The sequence below is a fragment of the Vombatus ursinus genome, unplaced genomic scaffold (assembly GCF_900497805.2).
Source record: "Vombatus ursinus unplaced genomic scaffold, bare-nosed wombat genome assembly UNPS02014806.1, whole genome shotgun sequence".
Classification (NCBI taxonomy): Eukaryota; Metazoa; Chordata; class Mammalia; order Diprotodontia; family Vombatidae; genus Vombatus; species Vombatus ursinus.
In genome coordinates this window covers 898109-908868 of record NW_020954584.1, presented here as the reverse complement: position 1 = coordinate 908868, position 10760 = coordinate 898109, and the positions used below count along the sequence as shown (strand labels likewise).

Genomic DNA, 10760 nt, shown 5'->3' with positions numbered 1-10760 from the left:
AGAATCAATGTTTATTATACATATGAAGTTCTGCAACACATTTCTACATGATGTTATGAAAAAAGAAAATAAAATAAAGAGAAAAATATGCTTCAATCTGCAGTCAGAGTCCATCTGCCTATCTGGACATAGGTTGTATTTTTTATCAAGCTATCATGTTCTAAAAGAAATAGTCCTAACAAAAACAACCCAAATGGAGTTTCTAATGTTAATGACCTAAATTTAAACTTTTTTCTTTATTTTTCAGGATCTTCTTTCTCAGCCTCACAAAACAAAGTTCTAGGAATTTAACAATCTTCTATCATTTCTTTTGTGAAACATCATTGGTTGGCCAGGACTTCCATTACCTTACAGTTGGAAATCACATTTCTGTTCCGAAGCTTCCTCATGGCATTTTTCATCTCTGTGTTTCTCAGGGTGTAGATCTCGGTGGTCGCCGTATCATTAAAAAAAGTATAAAAGACACTTGGAGATTTATCAATGGGGAAAGTACAGAGAGGCCTGTCATACATGAAAATACAAGGGACAAAGAAGAAGACAACAACTGTGATGTGAGAGATACAAGTAGAAAGGGCTTTTTGTTGACCTTCAAGAGTTTGAGTTTTCAAAGAGTGTAGAATGACCCCATACAAAATAAGCAATAGCAAAAAGATAATTGTGGCCATTACTCCCCCATTGGTAACCACCAAGATCCCAATTATATACGTATCTGTACAGGAAAATTCCAATAAAGGATACATGTCACAAAAAGAGTTATCAATTACATTGGGTCCACAAAATGGGAGGCTAACAATAGATAGGAGCTGAACTAATAAATGCATTAAACCTCCAATCCAGGATGCGACCAAAAGCAGAACCCATACATGCCACTTCATAATGACTAAGTTATACAAGGGTTTCCAGATGGCTATATAGCGATTATAGGGCATAAAAATGAGGAGGAAAACTTCAGCCTACCAAATAGGTGTTCCAAGAAAGGCTGAACCATGCAAGCTTGGAAAGAATTGGTCGTCTTTTCATGGAGCATGTCTAGGGTCATTTTAGGGACAATGAGAGTTGAATAGAGTGTATCTGTAACAGACAAGAAGGCAAGAAAGAAGTACATAGGGAATCTGAAGTTTTTACCTCTGATGACAGTTATGATAATCAGAATGTTGCCCACCATAGTTAAAATGTAGATAATAAAGAGTACAACAAATAGTTATTTTTTTTGCACTTCAGGATTCTGGGTAAGCCCCAGGAGGACAAACTCAGTGACATTGTTCCTATTTTCCATGCTTTTTTTTTGAGGTGGGGTGGTAGTGTGGGAGAATAACTATTTATTGGATATAGCTCCAGACCTGTAGTTAGCAGAGCCTTGAGTTCATTTCACACATCTGCCCCTTTTAATGGACTCTCTGCTTAACTTCATGGCCAAGTTGTTTGACCATAGAAAATGGAATTGCACCAAATCATGGGCTAACTTTTCCTTTAAATTCATGCCTCAAATACCTGTATCCACCACCTTCAAGCACAATACTAGCCAACATAGCAAGTGCCTTGCCCCAGGCAAGGGGCAGGTGAGTTTCCTCACCAAAATACTACTCATAATAGTGAAACATTATCTGCTTCACAGAGCTTTTGCAGGGAGGTGGGCAAAGAAGAAATGATGGACAGTCTATTTGCAAATTTTATTCTTATATATAAAGGCTGTTGATTCTTCTGGAGTTATAGCAGTCAAAATTATACCCATAAAGAAAATTATGAAACATAACCATTTCATTGATGCCCTTTTCATATCACTTTCATTTCTCAATAAAGCTTCTTCACCGAAAGTATGTGGAATAAGCCTTAGTCATAGTTTTTCTTCTTTGTGATAAAGCGAAGAAACCAAACTTTCTCAAGTATTTCTTGTGACAACTTTGATCACTATAATTACAAAACAGTTCAATGGTTCTTTCTATTTACATTATTTTCAATGTTGTAGAGATCATTTTCCATTTTTTGCTGATTTTACTGTGCTTTAATTCATAAAAATTCTAATGTTTCTCTAAATTCCAGATATGCATATTTTCTAATAATATAGACATGTTCTTTAACATTTGAATATTCCCCAATAAATGCACACTTACATTGTTTTTAGTTTTTGTTACTACAAAATGTACTCTAATGAATATTTTGCTATATAAAGACTCTTTTACTGCTGCCCTCTGGGGTGTCTCCCTGGCAGTAAATTTCCCCATTTCCAATGACATAAGCATTTTAGTTTCTTTTTGGAAATTCACCCTGTTAAATTCAAGTATCAGTGCTTTTCTAAAATTTACAAGACATTTCCACTTCAATGCCATAGTTTGTTCTCATGAAAGAAAAAATAATTTTAGTGATTCCAGTGGAAAAGAGGCTAAGGCACAGAAATTCAAGACTGATTCAAGGCCCTTGATTACCTACATGACAAGATTTGTATATTTAAAGTAATTAAGTACTTTCTTTAAATTATCTGTGGGTTATCCAAATAACCTTCCATCACTTAACACTTAAATAGTAATAACACCTTGTGTCATTCAATCAATTGGGATTGTTCCACTGTGACAACAAGGATTTTTTTCTCCATAATACTCTTATTAAAATGCAAGCAATCCATCAAAGGATATCACTTTAAACTATTATTGACACTTTCCCGAATATAAGTTTACCATGTCCTAAGATTGAAAGTGTACTAAATAAGTGCATGTGCTTTATTTTTTTTAATTAAAGAGACCTCTTATAGAACTAGAAAATATTAAGCATTATATAAATGCCACAAAATAATTATTATTGTTATATTATCATCATCATCATCTCATGTTCATCAGGCATTTCAATGTAGAGGAAAGAAATGAAAGAGATCGAGCATTTATTTTTACTTTAATAGTTTTTCAGTAGGTATTGTCTGAATAATAGCCAAAACCAGATCCCTAAAACACCCTTATGAAATCAATAGCATATGACATTTTCTGAACATTTCCCTATGCCTGATATTTATATTTTTCTAGTCTCTTTGCAAAGATGTCATTTCACAATGGATAATTATATAAAGTGTCTCATGTACTTCATATCTCAAAATAATCAGCTGAATCATCTAATTTCTTCATTTATGTCTGTAACTACTTAAAGAAATTAAAAATTATTCATGTGTGAAGACTGCCACCAGGGATTTTTGTAAATGGCTTAATTCTTTATTTTGAGAACATGACTCTTACCCATTTGACACTGAATTAAGTGAAAAACAATCATTAAGCTTAGGTTAGCATCTACTTAATAATCTTAATGCATAGCATAGTTTGAGATAGAATCAGAAATGTGAATGACTTATAAATATGTTACCTCTCCATGAAGTCAATTGTTTCAAATCATGGATACTGATTTGATGGTGAAAGATGGCAGCTTAGGGCAATGAAAATGCTATTCACCACCATTCACCCTGTTGTCACTACAGAGACAGAAAAGTCCATGGTAATTCATTTCAGCTGAGAAGGTCTACATAGGTCTATTTATTTCCAAATTGGCCTCCCAATTACCTCACATCAATATTTTTGCAGAAATTTCAATTCCTTAGATTGTGAAGTTGATTCCATGTGATTCCGAAGACATTTATGTTGACAAAGGAGGATTTTATCCATATTCAACAGAAGCACCATCTCATGTCTGTGAATCACTCCAATACTGTATTCATAATACTCCTTTTCCTTTAATTAAACCTTTGAGGAATCTTCACAGAGAACAGGGCCAGTCCACATATTCCTTCAGTTCAATGTCTCTGGAGTTGTGTCAGAGTTAAAAACCTTAATTGTAGCGTGAAGGAAAAAAAAAATTGAGTCCAAAGGAAAAAGTAGTAGAGATGTTTTCAAGAGAAAATATTATTTTCTCCCAGAGCCATGGCTATTAAGAGGCTTTATGTGATTCCTTCAAAATTGCCACAAGTGACAACTAAAGGCTGAGGATTCTAATCTCTTGAATTGTTAATTTGCTACAGAATTTAGAAAACATGAAAAATAATGTTTACATCATGAAAATATGAATACATTAAAATATTTTCTTCCTCAGGGACTCTATAGAAATACAGAAAATCGATTTTCTAACAACACTTTAATTAACTTTTAACATTTAATACTATTTTCCTAAACTGAAATTTATATTGTGTTCAATATTTTACATATATCTTATAAGTAAAAAGTTTTCTAGCATGTGAATCCTAGAGCATGGGGAATAAACTAGAATTGGAAGAGTAGTAAAATATTATTTCATTTGAATTATTAAATGAAAAGAAACATAAGTCAACTTTAATTTTTTTAGTAATCTATTTTTCCCTAATTACATGAAAATGTGATTTTCAATATTCATTTTTAAAATTGAGCTCCTAATTTTCTTTCTTCCCCCTCACTCACCTCACTGAAAAGGTGAGCAATTTAATAAAGGTTACACATATGTAGTTATGTAAAACATATTTCTTTATTAGTGATATTGTAAAAGAAATAAAATCCCTAGAAAAATAAAATTTAAAAAAATATGCTTTAAACTGTATATAGGGGCAGCTATGTAGAGCAGTGCATAGAGCACTGGCCCTGGATTCAGGAGGACCTCAGTTCAAATCCGGCCTCAGACACATAACACTTACTAGCTGTTTCACCCTGGGCAAGTCACTTAACCCCATTGCCTAGCCAAAAAAACCCACTCCAAAAAACAATCTGTATACAGACTCTGTATTTAGTTCTTTCTCTGGGGATAGATAACATTTTCCATCATGAGTCCTTCAGATTTGTCTTTGATCATTGTATTGCTGAGAATAGATAAGTCATTTTGTATAGTCTCTTGAATTTTTCATCTGCTACAGAATTTAGAAAATATGAAAAGTGATGCATACATCATGAACAAATGAATACATTAAAATATTTATTCCTGAGGGAGTCTATAGAAATATAGAAAATGGATTTGTTAAATTCTTTTTATTAACTTTTAAAATTTAATACACTTGTTCTAGAATGAAATTTATATTATGTTTAACATTTCACGTATATCTTATAAGTTAAGAGTTTTCTAGCACATGAGTCTTAGATCATGGAGAATAGACTAGAATTGGAAGAGTATTAAAATGTCATTTCATTTGAATTATTAAATGAAAAAAATATAAGGCAGCTTTTATTTTTTAGTATTCTATTTTTCCCTAATTACATGAAAATGTAATTTCCAGCATTCATTTTTAAAATTGAGTTCCAAATTTTCTTTCTCCCCCCTGACTCCCCTCATTGAAAAAGTGAGCAATTTAATAAAGCTTACATATATGTAGTTATGCAGAACATATTTCCTTATTAGTGATATTGTAAAAGAAAACTTAGATCAAAATAAAATCCCAAGAAAAATAAAAAAAGTTAAAAAAGTACGGTTTAATCTGTATACAGACTCTGTATGCAGTTCTTTCTATGGAGATAGATAGCATTTTCCATCATTAGTCCTTCAGATTAGTTTTTGATCATCATATTGATGAGAATAGCTAAGTCATTCCAGTTGATAATCTTATGATATTGCTGCCACTTTGTACAATGTTCTCCTGCTTCTACTCATTTCACTTTGTATCAGTTCATGTAAGTCTTTCCAGGTTTTTCTGAGAATATCTAGCTCATCATTTCTTACAACACAATAGTATTCCATCCCAATCACATACCACAACTTCTTCAGCCATTACCAAGTTGATGGACTTCCCTTCAATTTTCAAATCTTTTACACAAAAGACTTCCTTATACTTATTATTTTTTGTATATATAGATCATTTTTCTTTTTTCTTTTTTTTTTAATCTCCAAACACTAGTATTGCTAGGTCGAAAGGTATACATGGTTTTATAGGCCTTTAGGGATAATTCCAAATTGCTTTACATAATGGTTGAATCAGTTCATAACTATGCTGTATAACTCAAAACTCCATAACCCACAATATATTAGCACTTCAATTTTACCCCATTCCCTCCTATATTTTTCATTTTCCATTTCTGTACTATTAGACAATCTTATAGGTATGTGGTAGTAACTCAAAATTGTTTCAATTTGCATTTCTCCAATCAATAGTGATTTAGAGAATTTTTTTATATGACTTTAAATAGCTTTGATTACTTCATCTGAAAAATGACTTTACATTCTTTTAACATTTGTCAATTTGGAAAAGACTCTTATTTTTATGAGTTTGACTCATTTCTCTATATTTGAGAGATGAGGTATTTATCAGAGAAACTTGATTCAGTTTTGTTTTCACACTTAGGATGGCTAAATCTGTTTCCCTCCATCTTATTTCCCGCTGTTTATTTTGTTGTCACACACCTCTTACCCTATCTGTCCTCAAAGTTTTTATTTCTTCTGACTATCACACTTCCCAATCTGCCCTGTCTTCTATGACAACCTGTTCCTTCTCTTATCCATTTCCCCTGTTACTTTTCTGTAGAGTAAGACAAATTTAATTGATTGTGTATGTTATTCCCTTTTTCAGCCAATTCTGATGAGATTAAGATTGACATTTTCCTCTCCACCCTCCCCATCCACGGTAAAATCTCTTTCTTACCTTTTATGTGAAATAATGTACCCAATTCTACCTAACCCTTTTCATTCTTCCAGTATATTACTTTTTCTCCTCCCTTAATTTTATTTTTAGATATCATTCCATCATATTTAACTCACACCTTTACCCTCTGTTTATCTATACTCCTCCTAAGTGACCTAATAATGATAAAGTCATTATAAATTACAAGTATCATTTTCCCATGTGGGAATGCAAGCAGTTTAACCTTATTAATTCCCTTATGTTTTCCCTTTCCTCTTTACCTTTTTATGCTTCTCTTGAGGCTTATATTTGAAAATCAGATTTTCTCTCCAGGACTTGTTTTTTTAATCATGAATGCTTGAAATTCTTCCATTTCATTGAATATCCCTTTTTCCCCTGAAGGATTATACTCAGTTTTTCTGAATAGTTGATTTTGGTTGTAATTCTAGATCCTTTGAACTCCAGAATATCATATTCTAAGTACTCTGATGTTTTAATATAGAAACTCCTACATCTTGTGTTATCTTGATTGTAGGTCCATGATACTTGAACTGTTTCTTTCTGGTTGCTTACCATATTTTGTCATTTCTCTGGGAGCTCTGGAATTCTGCTATAATATACCTGAAGGTTTTCATTTTGAGATCTCATTTAGGAGGTCATCATTGGATTCTTTTATTTCTATTTTTCCTTCTGGTTCTAGAATATCAAGGTAGTTTTTCTTCATAGCTTCTTGAAAGATGATATCTAGGCTCCTTTTATTTTAATCCTTCTATTATCCTTGATCTATTTTCCAGATAAATTGTTTTTTTCCAGTGAGATATTTCACATTAGCTTCTATTTTATTTTCATTCTTTTGGTTGTACTTTATTGTTTCTTGATGTCTCATAGAGTCATTAGCTTCCACTTGCTCAATTTCGATTTTTACAGAATTGTTTTCTGTGGTGAGCTTTTGTACTTCCTTCTCTATTAGGCCAATTCTACTTTTTAAAGAGTTCTCTCCTTTATTGAATTTTGTGTCTCTTTTTCCATTTGGCCAATTCTGCTTTTCAAGGCATTTTTCTCTTCATTGCACTTTTGTACCTCTTTTATCTTTTGACCTATTCTGTTGTTATTTTTTTTAAGGTGATATTTTCTTAGTATTTTTTGTGCCTTCTTTATCAAGCTATTGCTTCTTTTTCATGATTTTCTTGCATCACTCACTTTCATCTTTCTGATTTTTCCTATCCTTCCATTACTTGATTTTTAAAATCTTTTTTGAGCTCTTCCAAGGCCTGAGAGCAATTTATATCTTTCTTTCAGGTTTTGGATGCAAAAGTTTTGAATTTGTTGTCTTCTAAGTGTGTGTTTTGATCTTATTTGTCACCATAGTCACTTTTTATACTCATTTTTTCTGTTGTTTGTTCATTTTTCCAGTCTATTTTTTGACTTTTCACTTTTTGCTAAAGGGGAACTCTGTTTGAAGGGTATAGGACATGCTGTCCCAGGCTTCAGGATTTTGTGAGGCTGTTTTCAAAGATGCTTCTAGGGAATGATGTGTTTTTAGTTCTTCCAAAGTAGTATGATCTAAGGAGAGGCATGTTTACTACTCTCCTGTCTTGTGCTCTGATCTGTGAGTGCCCACAAGCACTCTTCTGCCCTGGAATTGTGATCAGGGTCACTGCTTCCCTCCAGCTTGTGGCAAGCTCTGTTGGGCTACTGTCCTCCTCCTGGGACTGCCTCCTAAGACTGCAACCCAGATTTGAGTATGGGCAAACAACCCCAGTGTCAATAATGAGATCCCTCTAATTTTCTTTTGATAAGTTATCCAGCCTATCCCCTCTTTCTGTCTGTGGATTGAGAGCATCAGAAGCAGCTACTGCTGCTTACAGATTCAGTCACTTTCAACACATCCTCTTTGCTGCGGTCACATCTGTACTGGTATGGCATGCAATGAACTGTGCTCCACTCTCACCCTGATGCAAGAGACTTTTCCTGCCAAACATCGAAGTTGTTTTGGGCTACATAATTATTTCACTCCATCCTTTTGTGGCTTCTGCCTCATCAGAATTTTTTAGTGTCTTATTTGAAGGTTTTCAGAGGAGTTTGGAGGAGAACTCAGACTAGTCCCTGAAGACTCTGCTTCTCTCTGCCATCTTGTCTATAATGCCATATAAGGTTATTTAGAGTGGAAAAGCCTTAAGGAACAATGAACTGGCCATTTGCAGCCAGGATATTTGAAATCAGTGGATTATCATACAGTGTTATGCAAATAAGATGCTCTTACAGAAGATCTTGATGGTATGGCAAGTATAGGAAGTTAATCTGAAGAGACTATCCCATATTTTATTATTATGAGTGTTATACCATTTCGCTGGCATTTTAGTAAGGAATTTTTATTAATGAAAAGAGATATTTTCTTTATCTTTGTCATTTTCTTTTTTGTTATTAGATGAGTTTGAATGATTTCCCCACATCCTACATGAAGCCATTTGTCCTCAACACAAGCTGCTAGTGCTTCACTCCAAAATTATTTTATATTTCCTTTGTGTACTCTTTGCAAGATGAAGAACCATGGTATAAAGAATAGAAAACTCATCCTGCTTATAGGTTTAAATGTCACTTCTCACACATTTTAGCTATGTGACTTCAGTCATGTCTCTTAACATATAAATTCTCTAGACAATTCTAACACAAAAATTTAGTGTCAGAGAATGTGATGATGAAATAACAGATTTGTTTTCCTTATTTGGTTTTCTTTTCATTTATTTTTTTTTAATATATTTTTAAAACTTTGGGTTACAAATTTTCTCTCTTCCTCCCTTCCCACCGACCCTCACTGAAAAGGCAAGTATCTTGATACAGGTTATAGATGTGTAGTCATGCAAAACACTTCCATAGTTATCCTGTTGTGAAAAACTAAGTCTATTTCCCTTCATCCTATCCTACCCCTCATTTAATCTATTCTCTCTTTTGACCCTGTCCCTCCTCTGAAGTGTTTTCTTTTGATTATCCCCTCCCCCAATCTGCCCTCCCCTCTATCAACCTATTGCTCTCTTGTCCCTTTCCCCCCTTATTTTCCTTTAGGGTAAGATAGATTTCCATACCCCCTTTTGTATGTTATTCCCTTCTTAAACCAAATCCTATGAGAATAAGATTTACTCATTCCCTCTCACCTTCTCCCATTTCCACTCCACTGTAAAAAAACTTTTCTTGTCTTTTCATGTGAGATAATTTACCCCATTCTACTTCTCCCTGTCTTCTTCTCCCAGTATAATTCTCTCTCACCCCTTAATGTTATTTTCCAGATATCACCCCTTCATCTTCAACTCACCCTGTGCCCTCTATCTATTTATCCATACATATATATTTATATATATGTATATATATATATTTTTTTCTCTCCCACTACCCTAATACTGACAGAGGACTCATGAGTTAAAAATATCATCTTTCCCTGCAGGAATAAAAACAGTTCAACCTTAATAAGACTCTTATGATTTCTCTTTCCTGCTTTCTTCTTCCATGTTTCACCTGAATCTTGTATTTGAAAGTCAAATTTTATATTCAGCTCTGCTTTTTGCCTCTAGAATTCTTGAAAGTTCCCTATTTCATTGAATGAACATTTTTTAATCCAAAGGATTACACTCAGTTTTGCTGGGTAGGTGATTCTTGGTTGTAGTTCTATCTCTTTTGCTCTCCAGAATATCATACTCCATGCCTTCTGGACCCTTAATGTAGAAGCTGCTAAATCTTGTGTTATCCTGATTGTGTTTCCACAATACTTGAATTGTTTCTTTCTGATTGCTTGCGAAATTTCCTCCTTGACTTGGTAATTCTGGAATTTGGCTACAATATTCCTAGGAGTTTTCCTTTGTGGATTTCTTTCAGGAGGTGATCAGAGGATTCTTTCCATTTCTATTTTACCCTATGGTTCTAAAATATCAGGGCAGGCGTCCTTGATAATTTCTTGAAAGATGATGTCTAAGCTTTTTATTTTTTATTATGGCTTTCAGATAGTCCAATAATTTTTAAGTTCTCTCTCCTGGATCTATTTTCCAGGTCAGTTGTTTTTCCAATGAGATATTTCACATTCTCTTCTATTTTTTCATTGTTTTGGATTAGTGTTACAATGCCTTAATTTCTCAAATTGTCACAAGCTTCCAAATTTTTTCCATTCTAATTTTTAAGGAAGTATTTTCTTCAGTAAGTTTTTGGACTTCCTTTTCCATTTGTCCAATTT

At 33.4% G+C, this 10760-nt stretch overlaps 1 pseudogene; it reads right to left on the bottom strand.

Annotated features, from left to right (window-relative positions):
* Positions 1 to 320: 320 nt before the first annotated feature.
* LOC114051796 lies at positions 321 to 1276 on the bottom strand (annotated as a pseudogene).
* Positions 1277 to 10760: the final 9484 nt, after the last annotated feature.